Here is an 18,100-nt window from a genome sequence, read left to right on the forward strand (position 1 = left end):
TCAGCCTGGAAATGTCAAGATTTCGGTTTCTGAAGACAAAGGGTACATTGATGCAACCTTGTGTTTTCCTAGTGTTTTCTGTTTTGCTGTGTCTGCTTGATTGCACATACACTAGAAACCAAGCACAGCAGTGTTAATGTTAGCTGCGGACCATGCCTAACAAGCAAGCGCTGTCAGATTTATTATGCATGTTCCGTTATTCCATTGTTTGTACATTAATAAGTAAGCAGTATCAGTCAACAGGGTGTACATTAAAAGATTTCTTTGCATACCTCGGGGCTGTTGAGAAGTGAAGTCCAAAGGCTAAGTGCCTTCAGCACCTTGGAAGTGCATCAAAGTACTTCAGTGCACACTATGAAATATTGCATTTAGAAAATGTCCTGAGGACATGAGCCCACAGATTTTGCTCTTAAAAGAAGAAAAAAGAAGCTCAACATTTAATCTTTTATTTTTTTGTATGTTCGCCAGAGTTGTTTGACATTTTGGAAGAACTAGAGGACATTTTGATGTTGTCAAGTTTTGTTAAAGCTCTTTGCCACTAGGGAGGGGTTGATTCAGTGGTTCCCAAGCTCTCAGTATCATCACATATTTTTCCACACTTTGAGATGTATTTTCTAATCACTTAGCTTTGGCTAAATGTATTAATTTCATTCTTTTAGCCACTATTATTACAATAATGAATATAAAACACTTGAAATTGGATGGTTCTTCCCTTCTTTGGCAAGGATGATATGAAATGTATTCCTTTTTTTTTCCCTCTCTATTGTCCTTTTGCATTGGTCAGGTCAGACCAGGTTAGTTTCCTCTCTGGATCTACTGAAACTTTTCTACTTTCTCATCTGATTCTTCTATTTTTATGGTACAGGAGTAGGTGACATATCTCAATGTCCTCTTTCCTTCTGTGGTAATGGATAGGGGGCTCTAGCTGCTGCCTAGTACATGAATTAATTGGAGGGAGGGATTAAAAGGCATATGGTCTTCTTGCTCATTCTCTACTGTTCTCTTTGTAGAATATAGATAGCCCTGTTTCCTATTTGCTTCTTTGTATACCCTCTTTCCTTGAAACATGGTAGAACACAAGGCTATCCCCATTCACCTCTCCTTTACCTCCAAAGTTAGGAGCCTCTGGTCTAGAGTATACAGAGAGATACAGGGAAATCATTAAAATAAATCTCTTCATAGATGACATGTTCCCAGTGGCGTACCAATGGTGGGGCACGCTTCATGGGAATGCAGGGAGCAGCAGCACTGCTGTTGGCTCCGTGCTCCCGAACCAGCGGAGCTGACAGCCGTGCAACTGCTCCCTGCAACCACAGGATGTAACAGCGATGCTCTTGTGGGGGGTGGAGGTTATGCACTGGGCGGTGTCGTGATTTGTGGGGGAGGAGTGATGCACCAGGGGGGGGGGGGGGGATGACACAGCGGTGATCTGCCCCAGGTGGCCTGTTCCTGTTCCTATCAGGCCCAAAAGCATCTTTTTACCTATGTCACTAGCCTTTTTTTGGAAATGTAATTTCTTTTCTAATCCAAAAATTAATTTGAACAAATCAGAGGCACTGGACCTGATGGAAAACTCAAGAACTTCATGGCAGGGAGTGTTCCCCCTGAAATGAGCTAAACAAGAAATGAATTGGTATGGGCAGTCATTTCAAATGAATATCATCCTCCGATAAATTTTATTTAGAGTGTGTACCATTTGAACATAGTCCCCTGATTCTATACAGGTCGCCAAAAATTGCACGTGTAAATGTCAGCATGTTCACGATTTGTGCATGCAATTTAATTGAATAGCAAGCCAATTAGTGTCAATAATTGGCTTTTGAACAAGCAATTATTGGCACTATTTAGATTTAATTGGGACCAACGTGTGTAAAGTTAGGCCTGGGATCTGTGCCTAAAATTTACACAGAGTCCAAAAAAGGGGGAATGGAAATTGGATGGTCATGGGCCTTTTGCGGTGGAATGGGGATGCAGTTTTGAGTTACATGTGTAATTATAGAATAATGGTGCTACATGTATAAATTTAGGTGTGGGCATTTTCACCACATTTTCGTTGGTGCAAATGGCTGTCCCTATATTTATGCATGACTGTCCACTTAAGCATGCATTCTATAAACCACACCAAACTTTAGGCATGGCATATAGAATACTGTTTATGCAGGTATGTTTTGGTTCCATTTTGTTTAGGCACCATATATAGAATCTAGTCCAGTATGTACATAAAAACATAAGAATAGCCATACTGGGTCAGACCAATGGTCCAGTTAGCCCAGTATTCTGTTTCCAACAGTTGTCAATCCTGGTCACAAGTACATGGCAGAGACCTAGGGTGCATGCCATCTGATCCAGGTGACTTACTACTAAGATTTCTTTCAGTTCATCCACCTCATCACCTTTGAAAACCATTTCTGGTACAGGTAGATCTCTTACATCTTCTTTTGTAAAGACCAAAGCAAAGAATTAACTTAATTTCTCTGCTATAGCCTTGTCCTCCCTGAGTGCCCCTTTTGCTTCTTCATGGTCCCACAGATTCCTTCACAGGCTTTGTGCTTCTGGTGTACCTGAAAAAGTTGTTATTGTGAGTTTTTGCCTCTGTGGCAAATTTCTCTTCATAATTCATGTTAATGGGCCGCTTCATAGGGGGAAGTTATGAAAGTTACTAATAGCATGGCTAGGAGAGAAGAGGTGGCTTGGAAGAGAGATGCAATGTTTAAGGAAGGAATGGAGATAGAAAATAGATAAGAGAATGAAGGGGGAGAAAGAGGAAATAGCCAGACCAGAGATAACCTCTCATCTTGAACCCTAAGTGTAGAAATGACATCATAGGTAGTGCACAGTACAGGGACACATCTATTGAGTCCAACAACTTCCTTTCCAGTGCCAGAGAGAATGAACACATACTCACCACACCTTGGAGAAGAGCTCAGAGATTCATGAAGGCAATGAGCCATCTATAGAAAGAAGAACGGCATTGTAGTTACTTTTTTATTGTGTGCTAGAGAACATTGCAAGAAGCAGTTCATGGGCTAGAAAATATCTTCATTTGCAGATGGTATATATGACAATGCTTTATCTAATCAAGACTGGAAGATAACAGACATGTTCCATACCAGCACTATAGGAGAAGATTTGAGGGTTGTCTAGGGATAGGAGTAGGTCAAAGGCACATTGGTTCTAGACATAACTCGGCACTACCTAGATTTCCTCCCTGCATTGATAATTGCTGAAGGCTCACTTGCCTTAGCTAGGTTCCTTCCTCTCTTTCTTCCATTTCTCTTACTCTTTCTGTATGCTTTCTTTTTCATAATCATTCCCTTTATTTTCTTATTTCCTCTTACATGGTCTTTCCTTTGCATCTTCTATTGTAGCCAGAATAATAATGGAAGCTCTCTGTTAGCTTACAAAGCCTTCACAGGTGGCAAGCTTTTTTCTGACAACCCATAGGAGCTATCCCATCACTTATCACATTTTAATACACAGGATGTGAATGTCTACACAGATCATCTTTCTTCATTATCATTCCAATAGGAACCCACTGTAACACTTACCTCAGCTTCTGTAGCACCATTTATTGTGATTTAACAGGCAGAGTAAATGTTTTAACATAGGATAAAGTGTTTATAATGTGGTAAACTCATTAATGCACTCTCATATAAATTATATAATGTGTGCTATGTGTGCCATTCCATTTATATAGCATGCATTCCTTCTTGCTCTCTATAAAATGTTACATAGAATTTGCATTCTTTAAAAATTGCGTAGTAAGTGTAAACTCAAATGCCTAACTTTGAGACTTCTATCTGCAACACAAAATATTCCAGTCTGTATTAACAGCAGACCTCCCTTAAAAATAATGTACACGTGAGTCTCTATCCCAGCTAACCCTAACCCTTACCTTTCTCCTCCATATTTCAATTATCTATCTTAAATCACTAAGGGCCTCTTTTACAAGTGGCAGTAAGGCCCAACACGGGCTTACCACTCGCTAAAAAGGAACTACCACCAGGTTACCAACAGCAGTCCAGTGGTAGTTCCCACCCCTAGCGTGCCATCATATTCAGCGCTATAAAAATATTAATTTTTGTAGCGCCGGTGTGTACCCAGGGAGCCTTTACTTGCCATCTAAATGGGTGGCGGTAAGGGCTCCCTTACCAAAATGGTCATATGGCAACAGCCATTTCCTGCAGGAATAAAGACTTACCTTTTATGCAGCAGTAAAAGGGGGCCTTGGCATGCATCAGAAACATGCGCCGACGCAAAGCAGGCTACTTTTGCCGCAGCTTTATTAAAGGAGTCCTAAGTATTTAATTACATCTGCTCCTAACTCAAGTTTTAGTGGTCTAACATTATAAGATATATTTAATTTCTGTTAATATATCTTGTACATATTCATGCTTTTCTAATTGTTACATAAGCCACATTGAACCTGAGTTCTACTCAGGCTAATGCAGGATATAAATAAATAAATAAATAAATAAATAATGGCCCAATATTCAGCTGATGATGGGCAGTGCTTTTGCTGTCCACCACATTAAACCCGGATATTCAATGCTAGGCCATTTCTGGTGACCGGCATTGAATATCTGTTTTTTTTTTTTAATGGATAAAATATTAACCAGTTATGCTGTCATTTAGCACTAACTGATTAACTTATCAGTGGTTTTTATTTTTTTGTTACATTTGTACTCCATGCTTTCCCACTCATGGCAGGCTCAATGCGGTAGACAATGGAGGGTTAAGTGACTTGCCCACAATCATAAGGAGCTGCTTGTGCTGGGAATTGAACTCAGTTCCTCAGGACCAAAGTCCACCACCCTAACCACTAGGCCACTCCAGTTTATGGTTAAAGATAGGACTGCTCCTAACCTGATAAGTTGCATGATAAAGCCAGATATGTACTAGGTGCTAATTGGCAATATTCAGCGGCGATAACTTGTTATCTCCCACTGAATATTAGGGGCTGATTATATGCTGATTAACTGGCCAGCGGCCATATATGGCCTATTAAATAGCTTTGAATATTGGGGGGGGGGGGGGGTCTATTTTATGACACTGATTAGCTTAACTGATTAGTTTTCATTTAAACTTACTAAAAATGTACCCCCCTGATATTCAGCTGGTAGTGTGCAGTGCTTTTGCTGTCCATAGCCAGCATTAAACCCAGATATCCAGGTCACAAATACCTGGCAAGATCCCCAAAAAGTACAATAAATTTATGCTGCTTTCCCCAGAAATAAGCAGTGAATTTTCTCCATTTTAATAATGGTCTATAGGCTTTTCCTTTAGGAAGCTGTCCAAACCTTTTTTTAAAATCCCGCTAGCTAACCACCTTTACTACATTCTCTGTGCAACGAATTCCAGAGTTTAATTACACGTTGAGTGAAGAAAACGTTTCTCCAATTCGTTTTAAATTACTACTTTGTAGCTTCATTCCATGCCCCCTAGCCCTAGTATTTTTGGAAAAGGTAAACAAATGATTCACTTTTGCCCGTTCTACTGCACTCATTATTTTATAGACCTCTATCATATCTCCCCTAGCCGTCATTTCTCCAAGCTGAAGATCCCTAGCCGCTTCAGCCTTTCCTCATAGGGACGTCGTCCCATCCCCCTTTATCATTTTTGTTGCCCTTCCTGTTCCTTTTCTAAGTCCACTATCAGGGGCATTTTCGAAAGAGATCATTTTGGATGTCCTCAACTTCCCCCCCCCCCCCCCCCCAGGGACGTCCTTACAGATGGCGTCCCCATTCGATTATCCCCCTCTAGATCTTTTTTGAGATGTGGTGACCAGAATTGAACACAATATTCGAGGTGCAGTCGCACCATGGAGTTATACAAGGGCATTATAACATCCTCACTTTTGTTTTCCATTCCTTTCCTAATAATACCTAACATTATATTTGCTTTCTTAGCCATAGCAGCACACTGAGCAGAAGGTTTCAACGTATCATCAATGACGACACCTAGATCCCTTTCTTGGTCGGTGACTCCTAACGTGGAACCTTGCATTCCGTAGCTATAATTTGGGTTCCTCTTTCCCACATGCATCACTTTGCACTTGCGCACATTAAACGTCATCTTCCATTTAGACGCCCAGTCTCCCAGTCTCGTAAGGTCATCTTGTAATTTTTCACAATCCTCTTGCAATTTAACAACTTTGAATAACTTTGTGTCGTCAGCAACCTTAATGACCTCACTAGTTACTCCCATTTGTAGATCATTTATAAATATGTTAAAAAGCAGCGATCCCCGCACAGAACCCTGGAGAACCCCACTAACTACCCTTCTCCATTGAGAATACTGACCATTTAACCCTATTCTCTGTTTTCTATCTTTTAACCAGATTTTAATCCACAAAAGGACATCCCCTCCAATCCCATGGGAAGAGCAGGGTAAAGAATCACTCTGCTCCTTAATCAAGCCTTTCCCTGTGTTCTCCACTGTCTGCAAGGAACAGTGGGGGAGTGGGTGAGGCTGGAGTTAAAACAAACAAGAAAGTAGTTGTTGCTTGCATATTCTGTTCCTTACCTGTAGTTGATTATTCTGCATTTGATGAAGTCTGTGTTCTTTGTGTATTACCAGGGTGAAGTATTCTAGTATTGTTTCTATGTAGGGATGTGTAGCAGTTGTTTTGTTCTACTTTACCAACTGGAGGTGTTTTGGTGTTTTATGGCTCTATGGAATATTTGCAGTGTTGCCATTTCAAACAGGATTGTTGTTGTTTGAGTTTAAGGAGTTAGTACTGTTTTAGTATGGTCAATGTGCTATGTAGCTTCTGCGTATATTTGCTGAAGAGTATATAAATTTGTGTTTCTTGATTGTTTTTGTGCTTCTCCCCCCCCAAAATCACAAATGACACATTGAGTATTATTAGAAAAGGGATGGAAACCAAGCATGAGGATGTTATAATGCCGTTATATCGCTCCATGGTGTATATCGCACCTGGAGTATTGTGTTCAGTTCTGGTCGCCTCATCTCAAAAAAGATATAAAGGAATTGGAGAAGGTGCAGAGAAGGGCGACGAAAATGATAAAAGGGATGGGACGACTACCCTATGAGGAGAGGTTAAGACGGCTAGGACTCTTTAGCCTGGAGAGAAGGCGGCTGAGAGGTGATATGATAGAGGTTTACAAAATAATGAGCGGGATAGAGCAGACAGATGTGAAGCGTTTGTTTACGCTTTCTAACAATAATAGAACCAGGGGACACAAGATGAAATTAGAATGTGGTAGGTTTAAAACAAATCGGAGAAAGTTTTTCTTTACTCAGCACGTAGTTAGACTCTGGAACTCATTGCCGGAGAAGGTAGTGACGGCAGCTGGCCTTGCTGAGTTTAAAGGGGGTCTGGACATATTTCTGAAGGAAAGTCCATTGATCGTTATTAAATTTTGGGGTTTTTGCCAGGTTCTTGGGGGCCTGGATTGGCCGTTGTCAGAGACAGAGTGCTGGGTTTGATGGACCTTTGGTCTTTCCCAGTGTGGCAGTGCTTATGTACTTATGTGCTTATCAGACACTGTGACATGATTTCAAATAAATTATAAGATCCTATGTTTACTTTTTAATAGCGGAGTGGTAGTAGCACAAGATTACCTCTAGGGGCACCATTTTGAAGGCAGCACTGGACAGGGCAAGAGTGACTGGGCATTACTCCTGCCTGAAGAGCCGCCCTGGACCCTGGAGACCACCTGGATGACCCGACAGACCCCCACCCTGAACCACCAATGCAACCTTTTAGGTAGGGGAGAGGGATAGGGGGGTTTAACCCTGGTGGGGGGGGGGGGTGGTGCTTGGGTGGAGGGGTGCTTGAGTGGGGTGAGGCCTGGAAGTCTGAAAGAACCCTGAGTTAGTGGCCCAGGAGCATCGGCAGCTGTTTTGTGGCCCAGTGCTTCTGGGCGGCTAGAATAACACTGTTTGTGAGGTGATTCGCAAGCAGTGTTATTCCTCTAAGGCAGGATTCAGCAACCTGTGGTACTGGGATCCCACAGTTTGCTGAATCTTGCAGGAAATCAGGGGGTGGTAAAAGGCAAACTTTTACTGCACCTTGTTGAATTTTCTCTTTAAGCAGCCCATTTTTTTCACCAGAGCCAGTGGTGGGAGGCGGGGCTGGTGGTTGGGAGGCGGGGATAGTGTTGGGCAGACTTATACGGTCTGTGCCGGGGCTGGTGGTTGGGAGGCGGGGATAATGCGGGCAGACTTATACGGTCTGTGCCGGGGCTGGTGGTTGGGAGGCGGGGATAATGCTGGGTAGACTTAGACGGTCTGTGCCAGAGCTGGTGGTGGGAGACGGGGCTGGTGGTTGGGAGGCGGGGATAGTGCTGGGCAGACTTATACGGTCTGTGCCCTGAAAAGGACAGGTACAAATCATGGTAAGGTATACACAAAAAGTAGCACATATGAGTTTATCTTGATTGGGCAGACTGGATGGATCGTGCAGGTCTTTTTCTGCCATCATCTACTATGTTACTATGTTACTATCAACTTGTATAAACAACTTAGTACAATAACCAAAACAGTGCTACTTAGAGGGGCATAATCGAACGAAAATTGTCTATCTCCATGGGTGTTTATCTCCGAGAACGGGTCCGTGAAGGGGCGGACCGAACCGTATTTTCAAAAAAAATAGCCGTCCATGTTTTAATCAACAATTTGTGAGCTGGGCGCTTTTGCTTTTCGGCGAAAATAGAAAATGAAAGCGCCAGGCTCAAAAACGAATAAATCCAAGGCATTTGTTCGTGGGAGGGGCCAGGATTCGTAGTGCACTGGTCCCCCTCACATGCCAGGACACCAACTGGGCACCCTAGGGGGCACTTTTACAAAAACAAAAACAAAAGGTTAAAAGAGCTCCCAGGTGCATAGCACCCTTCCCTTGTGTGTTGAGCCCCCCCAAATCCCCCTCAAAACCCACTGCCCACAAGTCTACAACATTACTATAGCCCTAAGGGGTGAAGGGGGGCACCTACATGTGGGTACAGTGGGTTTTGGGGGGGTTGGACGACTAAGCATTAAGCAGCACAATTGTAACAGGTGGGGGGGATGGGCCTGGGTCCACCTGCCTGAAGTCCACTGCACCCCCTAACAACTGCTCTAGGGACCTGCATACTGCTGCCAGGGAGGTGGGTATGACATTTGAGGGTGAAAATAAAAAGTTGTGAAACATCATTTTTTGTGGTGGGAGGGGGTTAGTGACCACTGGGGGAGTCAGGGGAGGTCATCCCCGATTCCTCTGGTGGTAATCTGGTCATTTAGGGCACTTTTGGGGCCTTATTCGTGAAAAAACAGGTTCCAGGAAAAGTGCCCTAAATTCTACCTACAAACGCATACTTTTTTTCCATTATCGGCAAAAGGCGCCAATCTCTGTTCGGGTGATAACCATGCCCCAGTCCCGCCTTCACCACGCCTCCGACACGCCCCCGTCAACTTTGTACGCTTCCGCGATGGAGTGCAGTTGAAAACGTCCAAGTTCGGCTTTCGATTATACCGTGTTATTCATTTTTTGTGAGATAACGTCCATCTCCCGATTTAGGTCGGAACTGGGCGTTTTTCTCGTTCGATTATAAGCAGGTTAATATACCAAAAACAGTGCTACAGCTGGACTCTCTAAAGAGGTAATAACAATTATCCCATTACCACTTGCTGAAATTAAGATCACAGCAGTTTGTTCTGCTTGCTATGTGCAACTTGCTTATGGTATTGTGAATACAAGTTGATGTATTGATGATGCATCTAATCCAGAATGCACTATTACACCAGAAATCATTCACACAGAATACTGATAATGTTTTTTTGCCTACTGCAGACTGCCCTTTACATGAACTGCAAATAGCACATATGCAAAAAATGACTCTTAACAACCTCATAAATGTGCTTTTTCCCACTGGAAACATCTTGCATTGTACCAATACACATTATCATACTCATCTGTTGCAGCAAAGTATAGACCCTATTAGCAATGCTCTGTGAAGGTAAATCCCATTTGACATGCTAAATTGTCCATGCAAAAATGTCCAGCACAATTTAGCACCAAGCAGCGTTTTCCTTAACAAAGATGCACAGGGCTCTCATAATGTTATTTGTAACCATCTTTCATGCTTGTGATATGGAAATGACCAAGGAGCGTGCATGAAAACCGAAATGAAGAGAATGAAAAAAACTTTTAGGAAAATATATGACACCCTCTTTTTAAAAAAGGAGAATATGTATCCAGTAATGTGACTGCAGAGAAATGCTTTTGAAAACTAAGTCCTGCATAAGAATCATGGGGGAAAATATATATTAAAATGTGTCAAGTATTTTGGATCCACAGACCTTCTGAAAGTTTTCTACCATTAATTAGGAGCTCCAGTCTTTGCTAGAACTTAGTTTTCTGCTGTGTCAGGTGAACGTCAATGGGGATTTTGTGAAGGTCAAACCAGATCACTGACCCAGAACCTATTTTGTCAGCCTGTGAAATACCATTCACTGGGAGTAGAGCATATTATGTCTGTTGTCTGCTCACCAGTGTTGTGCTGTCAATGCCCTTAAAAGCTGCACCTATTCCCTAGTGGAAAAGAAAGGCAGGCAGCCCATTGCAGTCTGGAGGAGTGTATTGCCACTGCGCCTTACCCATTGTAAGGGAAGAAAGGAAGGGCTGTTTGGACCCCAAGAGTGTGCATTGTCATTGGCCACCAGAAAAATTAAGAATAAGGTCTACAACAGAACTACCTTGCCAGCTCAAAGAAAGCTGACACCTCAGCTGTGAAAAAAGTAAAAGAGGCAGAGAGGGACACCAGCCAAAAAGATGAGGCAGAGCCTAGGGAGAAGTAGAAAGAGGGTTCAGAGTGGTGGGGACAAGTGCAGGGAGAAGTGAAAAAATAAAAGGAAAATGACTCGTGGAAGAGGAGAGAGAGAGAGAGAGAGAGAGAGAGAATGAATTGCTGGAGAGGGAAATAGGGAAATAGAAGATTTTGGATGGGACAGAGAGACATGGGGATATTCTAGGGGGTAAGATAGAGAGAAAAACAGAGATGCTGTGGGAGGGAGGAGACTGGTGGGGATGGTCTTAGGTGAAGAGAGAAGACTGTAAAGATGGGCTGGGGAGAGTGGTGAAGGAGAGTGACTGGAGGGGATGGGCTGTGAGTAAGAAAATACATTTTTGGATTTAACTCATGCCTTCTTAGTAGTTTAAGGCAAGTTACATTCAGGTGCAATATTTCCTTGTCTCCAGAGGGCTTGTAGTCTAAGAGTTCTTTACTAAGCTGCAGTAAAAATAGGCCTTCACACTCCCTTGTATTGAGTCTTTCAAACACACACTAAGGCCATTTTTAATGCAGCTATTAAAAAATATATTTTACTTAATGGCCATGTGTTAATGTCCTGTTATCAAAGGAACACTTCCTGCTTCCTATTTTGTAGGTGGTAAGGGCTACCAGTATGCTAACCAGTTAACATGTGATAATGTAGGTGTGCTAACTGGTTAGCGCAGGAGTGCCCACTCTCAGCCCCTCTCAAGTCTCCTCAAACATAAAATTAAGAAAAGATATTTAGTGTACTCACATTCCAAAATTACTGCATGATGCTATAGTGTATCCTACAGTAGTCCATTTTTTTGATGCATTAGGAACATGCTAGTGCCTAATGCAGCTTAGTAATAGGGCTCCTATGTTTGTACCTGAGACAACAGAAGGTTGTGAAATATCTAAGATCACAGAGAGCCCTAGTGGGATTTGAACCTGGTTTCCTTGGTTCATAGAGTACTGCTCTAATCATTAAGCTACTCTTCCACTTAGCTGAGTGAAAGTGACAATGCTGGGGATGGGCTAAGTGGGAAGGCTTAGCTGGACAGACTCTGGGGATATGTTAAGAGGAGTCACTGGTAGGAAAGGGCAGAGGCAGAAAGAGAACAGTATTGAATAGAGAAAGACCATTAGGAATGGGTTGGGGGAGAGATCCTGTGGATTATGGGAATGTTTTAAGAATAAAGGGAAGGGTGGAGCAAAGATGTGTAAATCACTGTAATTCTCCAAACACTTTTTTTTTTAAACAAATCACCCCAGGTGGACATGAATGAGAAAAATGAATCAATGTTTCTTGCCAAATCTAGCTAGTTGTGTTCTGGCATTCAGTAAACTTAACTGTTTGTATGAGCACAAAGTAAATTGAAATAACAGAAGCCTATTGCCTAGCAACCATAAATGTTCCAATTGTTAATGCTAATATTATGCATATCTTTGATTGTGGAATAGAGCATTTATCATACTTTCATGCTATGACAAGAACATAATGTGAAAACAGTGAATGTCATATCCATTGAACTCTACTGGAGCATCCCGTTTTAGACTCATAGTTATATCAGTATGGAAGAAGTGAGCTTTGCAGTACAGCTTAGTGACTTGAAAGAGAGCTCTATGTTAATCTAAAGAGATTATCTAATCCAATATTAAACTAACTATAGTCTGAAATGTGCAGACCAATTCCATCTCTATCACTCACTGCAACAGTTAAGTCATTTTACTTCAGCATGCTGTGCTTGTCACACAGAATGTCAAGAGCATCAGAGGGTCTGCAGTTATTATATATGGAAAGAGGAGCTTCCTGCATTATAATATTAGCATGAAAATAACTGGTATGGATAGACATTTCAGTGACATAAGTGGCAACCATGAGCTCAGACAGATGGAGTGGCTAGCAAAACCCATCTTTCTTCAACTAGCCAGATGGTTGAGTTTTGCTAGCCACTGCTGGGGATCTTCCTGTCTTAATGTGGCTGTTGGGCTGGGTTCTGTTGGTTGCTCTGGCCAGTGCCACTTTTTAGCTAATACCACAATGTGCTGATGTTACGGCATCCCATCTGGGCCAAAATTGTTAGACAATGCTTTTCTGTCCACCCCTAACCATTAATTTAGGCTACTCTCCATTGATGGTTGCTTTATGGGGGATTTCCAGTTATACCCGAAAATTAGAAGCCCTATGTATAAGATATATGAATAAGTGTCAATTCCACCCTCATGGGAACACACATTTCTTATACAAGTATATGCTATTGGGGATATTTTGTGAGTCATCATTCCCACACCAATTTCAAGATCACCATATAGTATATATGGACATGGACATGGACAAATAATGTGAAGCAATAACGCACCAATAGAGACAACAACAGTAGTGATCTTGCATTAACTATATGTGTGGTGGAGATTAGGAATATAAAAGTATTTGACTCAATTTTGTTCACAGCGGTTTGGCACAACCCTATGATATAATATTGAAAATGTAATAGTTGGAAAATTGTTCTCAAGTAATGTGAATAAGTGAATGCATAGATGGTTATGAATGTGTGTTGAATGAGTAGGAGTGATATGATTGAGTGTTTTTAGGTTTTTGATGATTGGACATATGATACGAAAAGTAGTCAAAACAAATAAATTGGTATTTTGCATAGATGTGTTGGATAAGTACATATACATTTTGTTTGCCATTTTCATTCCATGGGGCGTGGTTTTGTGAAGGTTTGTAAAATAGTGTCCATAGGTTGTATTTTCAAATCTAAGCACATTATGTTCACTTGGTTTTACTATACAGAAAAGAGGTGCAAATCTGTGAGAAGTTTGTACTCTTGTAGATGCAAAGTTCTCCCCAAACACTGTACCTAGGCAGGCAGTTGGAAAGTGCCCCATTATTTCCCCAAAATACATGCAACCCACCGGTGTATCTACGGGTAGGTCTGGGTGGGCACAGACCCACCCATTCTTGGCTCAGGCCCACCCAGCAGCAGCAGCCCACATCAACATCTCCTCCTCCTCCACGGCATCCTGGCATCTGCTTGCCCATCACATGAACCCCGACTTCACTGGTGTACCTTACAGGCATCCCCGGCGCCTGCAGTGATTCATTATTGCTGCCTGCGCCAGCACTGCAGGCTTCCTCGGACATGTGCCACCCTCACTTTCATCATTTCCTGTCTGATGGGACCCGGTCGATGGAAGCCTGTGGAGCTGGCACAGGCAGAAATAATTGAATCTCTGCAGGCACTAGGAACATCTAGGGAGGCGCTAGGGAGGGATGGGGTTCAGCGACGGGTGGTCAGATGCCAGGACACCACGGAGAAGAGATGTCAGTGTGGGGTGGGTGAAAAAAATCTATAATTGTTTTAAATATCTCGGGGGGAGGGGCGTGCCATTCTGTAGAAGGGCCCATCTAAGTTAGCTCTGGGCCCATCCAAAATACTGGGTCTAGCTATGCCACTGATGCAGCCTATTCCATTGACCAGTTAGATTTTTTTCAGAGGCTAGGGATGTGAAATATGACTGAATTGTTATCACGTGAATATATTCATCTGGATTCAAAAGAAATCCTTTCTAAGATTTTCAAGCACTGTTCTGACTTTGGTACCACATCAAATGTGTCTACCAGCTGAATAAATACATTTTTTTTTTTGCTTTTAATGTGAGAAAAAACTAAGCTTGCTTCAAGTTGACTCAAATAAATTCATCACTTTTGTTAACGCTGGTGAATATTGAAATGACTTTGCCCTAAAAGTGAATGAAAGACTCATCTTCCACAATCAGCACTTTTAAAAAGGGGTACATTTACATCAGTTTGCGAAACTAAAATATATTAAATGCAGTGTGATTAAGCCAGTGACCCTTTCGGTAGTCATTGTTTGCAAAATTCAATACCGTACATGAATTTGATATGAAATTATAATTACATGTGGTACTGATGCAGTACAAATAGGCAAGGTAGACAGCAGAGTTTTATATAAAGCTTATTACAGTAACATGAATACTGAAGCTAAAAAAGATGTAGGTATCATTGACTGAACCCTATGGTTAGAACATGTAGTGCATTAGCATTTGGGAGGCAGGAGATCTGTTGTTATTTCAGGTTTGGTTGTGTTGTGTGACTGAGAGTGGGAGTACTGTTGATGTGAGCACTTATAACTGAGAATGAGTGCATATGTGGATTTCTATGCCTTGTAGTTCCTTGTGTAATGATATTTTTAAAGGAATTAAAGCTTAGACACAGAAAAACCAATGCAGAAAAGTGTTCTAGGCTTTGTGCACCAGTCAGTCTGGCATTACTGCACAATATTATAAAAATGTGTTGGGTGCACAAGCTAACCATGTGCAAAGCCTAGCAGGCCACTTTTAACACAGCTTAGTAAAATAATCCCTTTAAATGCAAGCACTTTTGTTAACTCAATGGCTGGTGTAAATGCTCGCACCTAACTTTAGGCAGTTAGATGCATAAATACTAGTAGTATTCTATACCCATTAACTAACACAGGGGGCATGTTCTCTGCTAAATGGTTAGTGCACCTATATTGCTGCATGCTAACCTAGTGTGTGGTTGGCGCCTGTGCCCTTGCTGGGTGGCGGTAGGGGCTCATGCACTAATGAGAAAATTAGCATGTGGTCATTAATGGGGAAAATAGAAAAATCAGCCATTTTACCCTGGTGGAAAAATGGTCTTAGCACGCTGGAATGACCTGCTTAAGGACATGCTAAGGCCACAGTTTGGGAAAAGGGCCCCAAGAGGAGCACAATCTTAGTTTCTCTACACATATTTATTTTATATACTAGTAAAAAAGGCCCGTTTCTGAAAGAAATGAAACGGGCGCTATAAAGGTTTTCCTTAGAGTGTGTATGTTTAACAGAGTGGTGTGAGAGAGCGAAGAGTGAATGTGCGAGTGTGTGTGTGTGGTGACAGAGAGAGAGTGAGACTGGGTGCGAGTGTGTCTATGAGAGAGAGAGTGTGTGTATGAGAATGAGAGTGTGTGCCACCCCCCTCCCTCACCTCGCGTTCCAGGGTCGTCCCCTCCCTCCTTCCTTCCCTCTGAGTTCCAGGGTCGTCCCCTTCCCTCCCTCCCTCCCTCCCTCCCTCCCTTCCAGTTCCAGGGCCCCCTCCCTACGAAGTTGAAAGTCATCTTGACTTACCTCGTTGGGGTTATGGCGGCCGCCAGCAGTGGTAAAAGGCATGCAGGCTCCGTCCTTTTCTCTCTCTCAGCTGTGGTCCCGCCCTCATTTCCTATTTCCGCAAGGTAAGTGGAGATAGAACAACTGGCTCCAATACCTGAGAGAGGGACCTGGGGCTGCTGAGGAGAGCGGCAGCGATGCAGAGTCTGAAGACAGAGAGACAGAAGCGACTACAGTAACATCTCCTGACGTCAGGCACGCAAGCTTCTACTGTGGGAGAGTGACGTCAGGAGATGGTTACGAACCCAGAAAGCCTGATTGGAACGTTGCAGGAGCAAATTATTATATTAGATTGGGATTTATAATCAAGTAATAAAGAGATTCACCTAAGGTGGTATACAGCAAATTCAGTTTAAAATAAAACTTAACAATTTAGTTAACAGCATAACAATAATAAAATGCCAAATATAAGCATAAATACAATCACTAAGGTAAACTTGGAAATGGCAACTTGAAACCTAGCAATAGGACTAAAGATACAATATCAGAAATAATGCATTTAACAGCACTGTAGAACAATCATATAACAGCAATATGATAGATGTCAATACAATACAAATGATATGAAAATAGAATGGAAGAACATTCAAATAACATAGATATAATACAATGCCAGCATAATGCCAATGATATACCTAATAAACATGCATTAAAACATACAAATAACATAGATATGATGCTAATGCTGTTTGTACAGTACAATGAAATATCTTACTATAGCTGAAGGGGCAAGTGCAGTTGAGATATATAGATGGGGACAAGATGGATAGTACAAAGTCAATTAGGATAAATACATGGGTGGCTAAACAGATGTAAATTATTTGTACAGTTGAATAAGATATAAGGAACTGGCTTTTGCTGTAAATTAGTCCAGGTGCAGAGTGACTGGACAGTCACCACATGCATTAAGAGCTAGATTTTATATATGACGCCTGAAAATTCCGCATGGGAAAAAAAGTACACCTAGGCATATTCTCTAAAGCACGCCTACATTTTATAGAACAGGCTTAAATTTTGACATGGTATATAGAATACGCCGAACACCTCTCCATGTGATCAAATTTAGTCGCGGTCATTTACGCCATGTTTTACTTGGCATGAATTTTGACACCTGAATTAGACGCAGAGCAGATGTATTCTATAACAAAGTGCATAGATTTTAGAAACGCTCATGCCCCACCCGTGTACATGCTCCCTTTTCAATTATGCGACTTAGAATGTAAGCACACCACTTTACAGAATACACTTGGCGAGTTGTGCTTGTAAATCTTAATGCCAATCAGTGCTGATAATTGCTTTTTAACATCCAATTGATAGCACTGATTAGTTAGTTAACCAATTAAATTACGTGCATTGTTATACAATAAGCTTTGATTTTCAAGCAGAACTTAAGGCGTGATATATAATATCCTGGGGTAAATGCTTGAGAAAAGCACCAGGCTTTTACCTGCTTCCTGAAGCAGAGGTAGTCTTCAGTTAGATGTAGTCCCTCTGGGAGTAAGTTCTAGAGCACGGGATTTACTCCTGAGAAGATCTGCCGGCAGGTATCCTATAGTGCAATTTCTTGTGATGAGGGTACAGATAGTGATAATCCTTGAGAGGACCTTAGAGGTCTCAAAGGTGTGGAGGACTAACTTATTCTTTAAGTACTCTGGCCCATTTTGTCTGAGGACCTTGAAAATCAAACAGAGTTTTAAATTGGGCCTGTAAGATACTGGTAACCAGTGTAGTTTTTGCAGGAAGGGTGTGGTGTGGTCATACCACTTGTAGCCTTCTATCAGTCACGCTGCATCATCCTGAATTAGCTGGAGCTGGTGCACACTCTTTTGGTTTCATCAGTGTGCAAGTCATTACAGTAATCCAGTCATTATGTTATCATGGCGTGGGCCAGTGTGTTCAGATTCATCTTTTCAATATATGGAGAGAGATGTCATAGTTGCTGCAGGTGATAGAAACTAATTTTAAAATTAGTGGGATCAAAGTAAGTGATGAGTCTAGAAGCATCCTAAGATTCCTGGCCTTTGATTTTTAGGGTGAGTTCATATTTTCCAAAAGGTATTTTGAAGTCAGGTACTTGTCCACTTGTGCTAGGAACCCACAAAAGTTCTCGTTATGATTCTATCTTGAAGCCGTAAGTAGAGTGAGGTTTC

Source organism: Microcaecilia unicolor, chromosome 4, assembly GCF_901765095.1.
Source record: "Microcaecilia unicolor chromosome 4, aMicUni1.1, whole genome shotgun sequence".
Classification (NCBI taxonomy): domain Eukaryota; kingdom Metazoa; phylum Chordata; class Amphibia; order Gymnophiona; family Siphonopidae; genus Microcaecilia; species Microcaecilia unicolor.